Source organism: Chroicocephalus ridibundus, chromosome 7 (assembly GCF_963924245.1).
Source record: "Chroicocephalus ridibundus chromosome 7, bChrRid1.1, whole genome shotgun sequence".
In the NCBI taxonomy this organism is placed as follows: Eukaryota; Metazoa; Chordata; class Aves; order Charadriiformes; family Laridae; genus Chroicocephalus; species Chroicocephalus ridibundus.
This window is the reverse complement of record NC_086290.1, coordinates 37,766,876-37,775,145: the sequence shown is the minus strand read 5'-3', so window position 1 is coordinate 37,775,145 and position 8,270 is coordinate 37,766,876. Positions and strand designations below refer to the sequence as shown.

At 44.8% G+C, this 8,270-nt stretch overlaps 1 protein-coding gene across 8 annotated transcripts in view; it reads left to right on the top strand.

Moving 5' to 3' along the window:
* The first annotated feature begins 1,704 nt into the window (after positions 1-1,704).
* Positions 1,705-8,270, top strand: part of GULP1 (GULP PTB domain containing engulfment adaptor 1) — a 168,744-nt gene continuing 162,178 nt past the window's right edge. For 2 of the 8 annotated variants that reach the window (XM_063340846.1, XM_063340847.1), the window contains exon 1: positions 1,708-1,896. The gene's annotated coding sequence lies outside the window, so the exon portion shown is untranslated. Of the gene's footprint in view, positions 1,897-8,270 lie in introns of all 8 variants that reach the window. The other 6 variants (XM_063340851.1, XM_063340850.1, XM_063340848.1 and 3 more) reach the window with 6 other exon arrangements.

Sequence of the window (8,270 nt, the reverse complement as noted above, 5' to 3'; positions counted from 1 at the left end):
ATAATAATCTCTAGAGCAGACAAATTTACCACTAATTTGCTTTAGTTTTGTGTACATATTTTGGAGGGGTTTAGTTTAGTAGTGAACAGAATAGGCAGCCACACTAATTAACTTTTTACATAATTCACATCTATGCATGTAATTATCTAGGGCTTACTGATTTAAAAAGCTGCCTGCTCTTGACTTCTGCCCTTCATGTTTTTTTTCTATCATGATCCTTCCACTCCCACTGTAAATTACCACCCTGAACTGCTTTCCATCTTGCCTTTAAAAAAAGAAAACACCCACTGCAGACAAAACACCTTTGCTTTGATTTCAGTGACATGTTTTGTTCTGCTCTCTAAATGGCCATTCTAGAGGTTTGTCTATTGATTAATGAAAAATAAAAGGCATCTTTCACTGTGCTGTGAAAAAAATCAGGCAGAGTAATGACAGATGAGTTTCCTGCCTTTCTAAAGACACTACACGCTCCTTACTGGCAGTATCATGGCAGATGGCCACCAGGAATAAAAGAAATATGGCAGACATGAATTCCTTGTCTTTCTACAGGAAATATGTTGTCTCTAACTTGGATTTCCTGTGGCTGTCATAAAAATATATTGATGTACACTGTTCCAGTGTTTCTAAAACATGTTTAATTGGCAGTGTATGCCACATGTAGTATCTTCAAAGTCAGGACGATGTTACATATCTGTATCCTACCATACTACTTCTGTTCTCCTTTTTTGTCACTGAAGATACTCAAAACCCACCTGGATGCATTCCTGTCCAGCCTGCTCGAGGTGACCCTGTTTTGGCAGCGGGGTTGGACTAGATGATCTCCAAAGGTCCCTTCCAACCCCTACCATTCTGTGATTCCATCCTTCATTGTAGACTTACCCAAGACCTGTGGAAGTGTCTCCGTTAACTTATTTTTTCCTCAAACAATGCTTCCTTCAGGCATGCTGAGCTACTAACTTGCACTCCCCACTTTCTCAACTACTGCCTACTCGTAATATTTTCCCCCTCCCGTTTCTTTGCTTCAACCAGACTTTCCTCTAGGCAGAGCTTAATTAGAATAAGTTGTGATGCCAGGTGAGATGTGCACACCCTTGAGTTTAGAGCACTGCCCCGAAAGGCCTGCTCCCCTCTGCTTGGAGATGGCTCTCGCCAAACGTGAGCCCACCTGCGTGGGCCTTTAGCCGAGGGGCACCCATGCTCCCAGTCACCCCCTTACTCGCCATCCTCCAGGAGATGTGAGGCTGAACCAGCGCTAGGCTTCCCTGGACCGGCCCCGGGGCAGCGGCACATCCCAGACCCCACGTTGTTCTCCCGGCGCCTCCCGCTACACGGAGGCCTGGGCCTGACTCAGCTCCCACAGCCTCGGGGGGCGGCTGCGGCCGGGACCCGCGCCGGGGCAGCCCCTGCTGGGTATAAACGCTTGCAGCCAGCGATGGCGTCACCGAGGGCCACACTGTGACTTCATGGCTACGCCTTCCGCAGCGTCTGCGGTGCCGTCCTCCCATCCGCCCGCCGCCAGAGACCCCCGGGGCGGGGGCGCGAGCAGCCGCCAACCGCCCCAACGGCCGACCTCCGCCCCGCGCGTGGCCGCGAGGGCACCCCCTGCCGAGCGCGGCGGGGCGCGCCCCTTCCGCCGCCGTGGGGCGCCGGTGCCAGCGGCGCCGCCTCCCTCTCCCCTCCCTCCCTGCCGGCCGGCGGCGGGAGGCAGGGGGAGCCCGGGAGCAGCGGCGGCGGCCCGGCCCGGCGGGCAGCGAGCCCGGCAGGCAGGCGGGGTCCCCCCCACCCGCCCGCGCTGACGTCAGGAAACTTTCTCCGCGGCTGAGGCGGGAGCGGGCCGGAGCGGTCGCCGTGTGCCGGCGCGGCGAGGCAGCGGGACGGCCTCCATCACCTCGCCAGGTACGCGGCGCTCCGGGCCCCGGCCCCCCGGGGGGTAGCTTGCATTGGCGGCGGTGTTCTGAGGGGGTGGGGCGGGCTCCTCGCCGTCCCTCCCGGGGACGAGGGCAGCCGGGGTCGGGCGCAGCCTCCCGCCGTTGCCCGAGGTGCGGTTGGCGAGCGGCAGCGGGGGGGACGGTCTGGGCGCCTGTTGATCGCCGAGGCGGCAGCTGCTGCGCCGGGCTTAGCCGCTCAGCCGCTGCCTTTGGCTGGAAACTTCGCAGCCGGCGGGGCCACGCAGCCCCGCGGGCGGCGAGGAGAGGCGGGCGGCGGAGGCGCGGAGGGGGAGCCCGGCATGAGTAACGGGGCGAGCGGAGCGGCGGGGCAGCCTCGCCCGTCTGTCGAGGCTCGTCTGTTCGGCAGGTCTCACCTGCGGGAAGCGGCAGCGGCGGTGGGTTTGGCGGGGCGGACCCGGCCGTCGCCTCCGTGTAGGTGCTCGTTAGACCAGCGCGAAACTTGCGGTGGGCGCAGCCGGCCGCGGTTCTCTCCTCTAACTTCAAAACCTCAAGGACTTAGGGGTTTTAGACATGCTATGTGCTTATGCGATGCGGTTTAGGTTTTTTTTCTTTTGCATTTCAAATAACTGGAAATAATCAAATACCTTTCATTCTGTGATGGTTTGGTGGTGTTTTTTTTTTTTTGTAAGTACAGTAAAGCCATTATCTGAGACAAGGTTTTGTTTTTTCTTCTGAGGGCTTCGCCGTGGCAGCTCGGCGGTGCTGGCAGGCGAGCCGAGCCGGCCGCCGAGGCTGATGAACGCACAATTGTTGTACAAGGGGAGGATCTTCTGCCCGTAGACAAGCCCCAAACCACCAAGTTAATTTTAACTCCCTGGAGCAGCCGGGCGTCGGGAGGGTGGAGTACTGGGGTGGTTTGTCGGATCATCGTGCGAATAGAACACTGAAATCTGAGCGGCGATTGCAGCCGCTGGCTTGAAGTCGGGCGAGGGAGATTCAGGGAGAAATTCTCAGTTTAAGGGGGTCTGAAAGTTGTGTCATAGCTCTCTGGAGGAATATGTAAAAGTACGTTGCTCGTTTAATTTCGCCATTCTTGTAATTTATTGCAAGGCACCGAGAGTCAGTCAAAGGCCCGTAAAGGTTAATTGTATTCTTCATACAAAGGAATTTGCCCCCTTCCAAAGAACTAAATTTCTGGGGTCTTTTTTGAACTTAGGACGTTCATTACATTTCTAATTTAAGTACCATGCAACTCTCACTTTTTAAATTTTCAGTTCCTACAGTTGCATTGCAGTTGCAAATTTATAGAAAGTCATCTTCATGTAGACATAACTAAAAAGATGTTAAAAAAACATAATAAACTGGAAAGCAAGCCGTATGTGAAGGTGATTATGAAAGTGTTTTCAATGTGTGTAAATACATATACAATGTTTTAGCAATATATTTGGTCTACTGAGTATAAATATAAGCATCCATTTTTACACTTCACACTTCATGTGAGTAACTATGAACCTGTTCTTTTAGAAGTACTTTTATCTTTTCTGTGATTTTCTTCCCCTGCATGGTAGACTAACTTATAACTTTAGTCATGCCTTTCAGTTGTTGCAGTGATAAGCAATGCCTCAAAGCTTCAAACCTCTGCCACTTCATGGTGATAATCAAAATAAGACAAAATAATTCACCCGAGGGGAAAAGAAAAATACATTTTTTGAAGGTCAAGCTTCTGTTTTTTATGTCGATTTCAAAATGAACAGAAAAGTTTACCTCATAATTATAGACTTACTTGATTGATTTGTTGTGTAGTAGTATGTCAGGGAGAACCTCTGATATTTGGAGGTTATCCGTGTGCATTCAGGGAAGGGAACAACAAAACAGTGGCGTAAAAAGGGCAATAATTTCGTGATTATCAGCCTTACACTTTTTGGTACACATTTTATTTTAAAGTGTATGGATGTGTTAGTGATTATAGGCCTCCTTAAAGGCATATAGTTATGTGAAGAGGTTGAATGGAGTGAGTGATTTATGGATTAAGAGCCTAGGAATTATGGCACGGTGTTGATGGATGCTATGGAGCGGTTCAGTTTGTGCTTTTAGCAGAGTTACAGTGGCAGGGATATCAGTGAAAAGAGACTAGAAATAAGCAGAAGCAAGTACAAATCACATTGCATTAGAAGTAAGGATGACAGTCTTAAATGTGATCTGGCTAGCATTGGGCATGTCTTGTGAGTGATGAATACAGAAATTAAAATGACTTTGATGCCAGAAAAAAAGAAAATGCAAGATTGCAACAGTGAACTACGACTACGATGTTCTGTGTAAAGCATTTTAAATCACATTGGAAAATACAAAACTGATACTAGAGGACCAAAAAGGAGGAAGATGTAGTTAATAAGAGCAGAGAATGAGAGTGATTGTTACACAAACTCAGGGTTGGTACTGCCTCCTTAGTCTTTTGAGACAATTTTGTAATCTTTTCGAGGACTTTTTAGAGTTCAAAGATTGTGCATCGGCTGCGCAGCAAAATATTCACCTGATGTGGTGTTTCAGGATTTCCTTTACAAGCTCATTAAAGTAATTTTGTTAGTCTTTTGCCTGTAGACAAGGTTACAACTCATGGTTCGATAGCAGTGTGTCTGCATGGGTGTGTTCATAAAACATTTGTAAATATTACTGGATGCTCTAAAAATCATAAAAGACTTATATAAAGAACTTGAGAGGTCAAATATGATAAACTGGCATTTATATTGTGATTATATAATTATTTTTTCTGTTGATATAATCCCTCAATAGTGTATTGCTTCGATGTGTCACAAGAAAATAATTTGAATTACCACATGAAATAATCAAAGGCCAACTTCAGCTTGAGCTGTGGGACTAATGCAGCTTGAAAGAGAACAAAAAAATTAACTACCTTATCCTTGAATTGTTGACATATCTAATACAACTTGTGGCCAGATTCCAATTCTGTTACTTTTAAAAGAGAGGGAGTAAAGCACTGAGACCTGAAAAGTCCACCAGGTTCACTTCACAAAAATCACTGCTCCTCTAGAATTTTCAGTTATTGTTGATGGTGAAATGGGTGGCAGAGATTGAGGCTGTGTTTCAAGTAAATCGGCTCTTGAGACCAAAAATGCCGAATTAGTGACTTAATAGAGTTGTTACATAAGAATACGCTAATTGGGCTCAAATAAATGTTTTCCCCATAACATTTTTTGCCTTGGTGCTATCTGATTTTTGAAGGGGTAAGCGCCTTTAGTGAATCAGGTTGTATCCCAGAAAAGAACAAACAATACTGTTGCTGTTAGAACACATAGGGCCTCTGCATAGCTACCTAATAATGTTCTCTCGGTTCTCTTACTCTCAATATATAACATTTCATCTAGGAATACTTGTTGATAACCTTGTTCCCAATGGAAGTCAGTTCCTTCCTATTATCTGCTAAATCCCTGAGATCAGAACACTGGCTTTTTTCATGCAGTCTGTCTCGCTACCCCACTGTCAGTGCGTCGCTGAAGATGCCTCATGATTTAAATGCTACATCAAACTGTTTTGTGGATTTGCTATTGTGGAATAGCCACTATTACCATTTAATATGTAGCTTTAATCTGGGATTACACTCCTGGCCTGTGGTGGTGGTGGCTAGGGGCAGGAGGGAGGATGTGTTACATTTACTCTTAGTTGTCATTTTGTGGTCTATCTTCAAGGTATATGCCCGTGATGTAACAGGAATGGCAGAATGCAGTAGTGGTACTACAGTGAGTTGTTGCTCGCCCTTTTAGTCTTAGGTATGCAAGTGTAGAGTTTGTCTGTGCTCAGGGGCACTGAAAGAACTCTGCAAATGGTCAGTAGTAGATCTTGTCTTAAAAACGCTTTCTGCCTAGGCTGCAGTTCCACCCCATCTAATAAGCAGAAGGATCATCTGAAATGCCTCATCTTTCTGTGCTGTCTCAAAACATGTTAGTTATGCTAAAATGAACATCCACAGAAGAAAGTGATGTTACCACATAGATTTTATCCAGGATTTTGATAGAGAATTTGGCCAGCTGGAAACTCATCATGAATTCTCAGGAAAGAATCTACACTTTCATTTCTCCTCCCCTCTGCCAGCTTAAGCAGCTGTTCTAATCACCAAGCTAGGAGGGTGCTCTGGATTAAAATATTATCATTTCCTCAGGTTGTAATGACTTTCTTTGCCTAGTATGTATTTACACCCAACAAAAGGGAGAATGAAACAAACATGTCTGTAGAAGAGATAATACCTGAGTTCCCGACAGCCAAGTAAGCAGTAAGCTTTCACTGGAGCAAGGAGCAGAACTCAGGCTTTGTAACACCGATGGTTTCACACAGGCTAGTTGATAATGTGGCAAAGAAGTTCCAGAAAACCCCTTAGATGAAGATACTGGATTTCTTTAACTTCTGCAAAATTCTTTTCTATTTTGAAGGGCAGACATTGAGAAATTATGTTTATTCTTTTAATTCCCAAGCCTGACCTACTCAGCTTATTAGTATATACTGTATATTCTGCTTACTTTGTTAGTACTGCGTATGTTTTACATCTAAATCTGTGCTTGCATATTTGGTCTTATTCTGAGAACTGAGCTGGGTTTTCTCCATTTTGTATCTCACTGCCACTATAAAGATTCAGAAACATCTGTGCAGCCAAATGCTTTTCAGTTTATTCTGTCAGTGGTACCTGATCAACTCCATTGCCTTGCATGAGTTTGCACAAGTGTAACTTGGTAAACAATTTTCTTAATAATGCACTTAATAATGCAGGTTGGAGCAGAGGCTGCAGCTGGCTCAGTCTCACTTTTTTTTGCTCTATGGAACTAAGAAGTTGTTAACATTTGGGTTTTTTTTTGTCATCAGAAAGTAGAACCATAATCTGTGGAAATTCCTTAGAGATTCTGGTTAGTCCTGTGCTGTAGAGATCCTCACCAGTACAAGTAAATAATACTTTTATTTTGAAAAATGTATGACTTTTAAGGCAAATCTTTTGGCATTCAGAAGTGTCTGATGGCTGCTTCTGTCATGCTGTATTGCTTTAGTGGGGCAGGGTATGTGGGTACTCCAGTATTTGGGAATAGACACGGATAGAGGAGCCTAATCTCCAAGGTGCTTCCATCTTCTCATAATCTGTAAAATAATACGAAAACTTTAAAACTGCATTCAAATTCCTACTTACTATTTTCAGATAAAATGAAATCGTTTTTGAGGACTGCTGTATTATCTGAAACTATTCAAGAAATTTAATGTGATCCCCCCCCCCCCCCATTCTTTCTCTGCTCTCTCCATCCCCCTCGTTTTAATGGGGGCAATCTTGGACAAAGGCAAAATGCAGTAGTAACAGGATGTGTAAAACAGATTCCTGGCTACTACCTGCTGTGACATTTAATAGTCTAGTCTATTTTCATTTTTGTCCTTTTAAATGCAGATGTTAGACCTTCAGTTCCTTCTAGGCAGGATGGGCCATTAGGAACTTAAACAGTGTGCTTAAACTTTCTAAGTGATCTAGGACACTCTAAATCCGTGTAGCCCTTAAAAGTTTTTTCAGAGTTCTTAGCAGCCTATCCAAAATCAAACTTTGTTTCCGCTAGATGAAAGGCTGAGGTAGTGCAGCTGCTGCACTGGGGGAAAAGTGGCTGGGAGGGAGGTCATTGCCCATTCTCACCTCAGTTTTGAAGCTCTCCTTGTGGCAGGGAGACCCCCTGGGAGAGTTGGTTTCTTCACAGCTGCAGTCTGTGCCATCTGGGCTTTGGCAAGTTGCTATTTTGCTAGCGCTGGCAATTTCTATCTGCTACCCTGTGTAACTGTTGTAAACTATATGCATAAAGGTACTCCTAACATTAACCAATATATTTTCTTTCTTGTGAGATTGAAAACTTGTATTTTTCTGTGTGTGTACGTCTTTTAAAGAAGGTACCTCTTGAAACAGCAGTATTTTTTTGCTTAATCTGTTGTGAATCTTCTGGAAAGTGTAACAGAAGTGAGGTAATGAGCCTAGATAAAGGACTGTGTTCCAGTAAAAATGATTTTTCTGCAGTCGCATCTCAAAATGTTGTTTGGAGCAGCAGTCATCTTTGCATGCCAGTTCCATTAGGAGTTCTTAAAAAAGTTTGGTGTGTCCTCAAACCTATTTTCTTAATGTTAGTCCAAACCATCTTTCCAAATGCCTTGCTGTGCAGATATGTGCTGTCTCGAATGCTTTCTTCTACATGCTGTGTTGGCAGCTGTATGCATTCAAAGATCATGAGTCAGGATCCTAGCAAAAAACTAAACATAATTAAATCATAAAATAATGAGACTTATAAAATAATAGAGACTTGTCTTTTTTGAATATTTAGTATTGTTTTCCTTCTTTAAAGCTTTTTCTTGCAACTA